Genomic DNA, 3,410 nt, shown 5'->3' on the forward strand with positions numbered 1-3,410 from the left:
AAAAGTATCTTGTAGATCAGAGAAAAAATTGTATTACTACCTCTCCATGTTAAGTGCAGTTCAATGAAAGAGATTGTAAAGGCCGTACCGAAGATGCAGAATATTACGTTCTCTGCAAGGCATTTGCCATCAGTAATGAGTGAAACTGTAAAATAGAAAAAAAGGGCTGACAAACGCCTATTACTGTTGTACTATTATATCACTAACGTTGCATTGCATAAACTTACTTACAGTTCTCGTTGCTGTTCAATAATCTTTAACTCACTATACCGTGCGATTATGTTGTTAACATTTAATGTAACAGTAGTCCTGTTCCGAGCCACATATCCATTTTTAATGCTTAAAAGTGTGGACAAAACTATTAGTAATACTAAATTACGAAGAGGGAATGATGAATGTAACATGCTGCGTACATTAATGTCGCTCGAGAAGTAGTTTGCATTATATGTTACCAGAACAGAATTATTTTGTAATGTGTGAAATACACAAAAATACGGTAACAGACAAACCGAGCAGTGATGCCGTAATCTGTTTTGTAATAATAGTGTAAAGGAAGAAATAAACAGCAACTAGACATTTAAGTCACTCGATTTTCGCGGCCATTTTGCTGTTCATCACTTCGCTGCTAGATGTCGCTACTAGTTCCTCATACACTCAGTTGTCTGTAGTGCAGGGCTTCGCCACCAGAAGGCTCTATCAGCACCGGTGAGGACTCACTCTGTCGACGTTTGCTGCTTCACTCCTCAACATCTATGCTAACTGACGTGACTGCTAAATTTTCAGACTAAACGAAAAAAATAACACCAACACCAAATAAGGCAAATAGTGATAAGTGCGGATACTATCGAACCATCACTTTCATACGTCCTGGCTGAAAATACTGATCCAAAATATTTACACAGGAATTAGAGGAGACGAGCTAGAGGAAAATCGATTTTGAGAGAACACACTAGCCGCTAGAGATCGGTTGAAGAAATTCAACCCATATTTATAACATCTATAGATGTTACAAAATAACTTCTGACAATTTTGAGCAAAATATACAGTTTGAATTTAAGATGATGTAACCAGCGATAAAATACAGTGAGCGGCATGTTATCTAGAGCTCTGCCAGAAATCAGACAGCAGTTTTAAGACTTAAAAGACATAAAGGAAAGCTGGCAGTTGATAGTTGAGAAGAGAGAGTGAGAGAATGAAAGTGAGAGAGAGAGAGAGAGAGAGAGAGAGAGAGAGAGAGAGAGAGAGAGTGAGAGAGAGAGAGAGAGAGAGAGAGAGAGAGATAATGGGAGGGGGGGGGGGGCTTCGGTTCTAGTCCATTCACCCATGTTATTCACTTTGCATACAGAATGCTACACACTTATCGCGTCTGTAGAGGGGACCTACCAGATGAAGTTTTACATAGGAATCGATGTCTGGAAACGTCATCCAGCGACGCTACAGGGTATCGAAGTTACAGGCGCTGGAGTCTGTAAAATATGTGTACACAGAAAGATTCAATGAAGATGTTACCAATTTTCTATGATGATGGAGATGGATAAATCTATAAATTTGAGGTTATGTCCCTATAACGGAAAATTGGAAGAGAAGACATTCCTGTTACTTGTGACAGGATCTACCGGTAGTGTTGTAGCTGAGATGTAGGGCAGGAAACTTTCAGAGGTGGTAGTATGGACCGAATGTCCAGTACACATGGGCTGTAAAATGCATACCTTAAGAGCTGTGAGGACTTGTTCATCTTCGCTAGCATAAAACATATCTCCACTGCTGAACAAGTGCTCATAGCTCCTCAGGTATGCATTTTGTAGCCCATGTTTACCGGACATTTTTTCTTACTTTGATCCATACTACCAGCTTTGAAAGTTAGCAACAACAGTACCAGTACTTGTATTCCGCCGTCAGAGGTATGTAACTTTCGACTCATTCGTTTCTGGATCATGATACATGATCAAATTGATACATGATCACGGCATCACACTCTACTTACATACATTTGCCGGAGCTGGCGCTTGTATTTTGATGCTCTGTAGCCTCGTTAGATGACGTTTGCATGCATGAGTTACTAGGAAAAATTGCAAGCTCTAGAAATATGAAACACCTTGTATAATGAAAGCAACATACGAAACGAACGAGATATTTGGGAAATTAATCGAAGATAAGAAAGAAGAAATAGAAACTGTTTCCAAATCGACCTTTCATTTCGCTGCTGCTGATTTGAAATTTCGTGGCATTTATTCGCTCTGAAGAGGATCGTTCAAACGATGGTCGGAATGTAGTTATTTTAGTTGTTTCACTGTTTTATAATGACATGGCTTAGAACCCAAAATGATTTTCTCCAAGTTGTTTGTAGGAATTCTATCGCTTCTCACCGATATTTTCAGTATGGTACTGGTATTTTTTTCCTACACCTACCAACTTTAATAGTGCTTGAAATGATGAAAATTGTCTCCATATCAAAAAGTATTAGGTACTGAGACGGTGCTTGGTTTTAATGATAACAATATACAGGAAAATTCAGCCATGTTTCTGCGAAGTTGCATTACGCCGAAATTCTGAAATACATCCGTATATTTCGAATGTCGTACAACAGCTGTAGGTAGGAGACGGGGTACTGCAGAAGTAAAGCTGTTTAGACGGGGCGTGAGTCGTGTTTGGGTAGCTCAGATGGTAGAGCACTCGCCCACGAAAGGCAAAGGTCCCGAGTTCGAGTCTCGGTCCCGCACAGAGTTTTAATCTGCCGGGAAGTTTCATATCGGCGCACACTCCACTGCAGAGGGATCTAATTCTGGAAAGAACTGTATAGTTAGTGGAGAGATACAGGATGTTGCAAAATTCCCGTTAAAAACTTCTAGGGAACTGAGTGACGATATTTTGAAGAGGAGCCCATGTATGGAAAGGTATATCCGTGATACAGCCGTATAAATACACCTTCGCTAATGTGGTATGCAACAGGGTTATAATCACTGGAGGGGGGGGGTTACTTACGTCTGATCCTATGATGTCATTTGACGGCTGTCTCCTCTCTGACCTGGATCGAGTCTCGTTCATGTGTCTGTGAGTGTTAGAGCAACATTTCTGAGCAAACTTTTGCCGAATACACCGACACAAGTATTCTGTGTGGCCAAAGCGCTCAGTACTGGAAGAGCTGCTGGTCGCCTTTATCAAGATCGTTGTCCACAACGTCTGACTCCTCCCCACACGCTTTTCGTTACCATTGCACAACGTCTTCGAGTAAGGGTGCCTTCACCGTCAGCAGGTGCGTCTGTGGTGCTCCGTGGAGACGCAGCGCATGCGAATTGGAAAATATATTTATATGGATATTGTGTCTGTTCTTCCGGACATGTGCGAAAGGACGCTACGAATGTAGTGTGTGGACATACAAAGGTGAGAATGTGGGTCTTGCGGGAGGCGTG

The sequence above is a fragment of the Schistocerca gregaria genome, unplaced genomic scaffold, assembly GCF_023897955.1.
Source record: "Schistocerca gregaria isolate iqSchGreg1 unplaced genomic scaffold, iqSchGreg1.2 ptg000265l, whole genome shotgun sequence".
Lineage (NCBI taxonomy): Eukaryota > Metazoa > Arthropoda > Insecta > Orthoptera > Acrididae > Schistocerca > Schistocerca gregaria.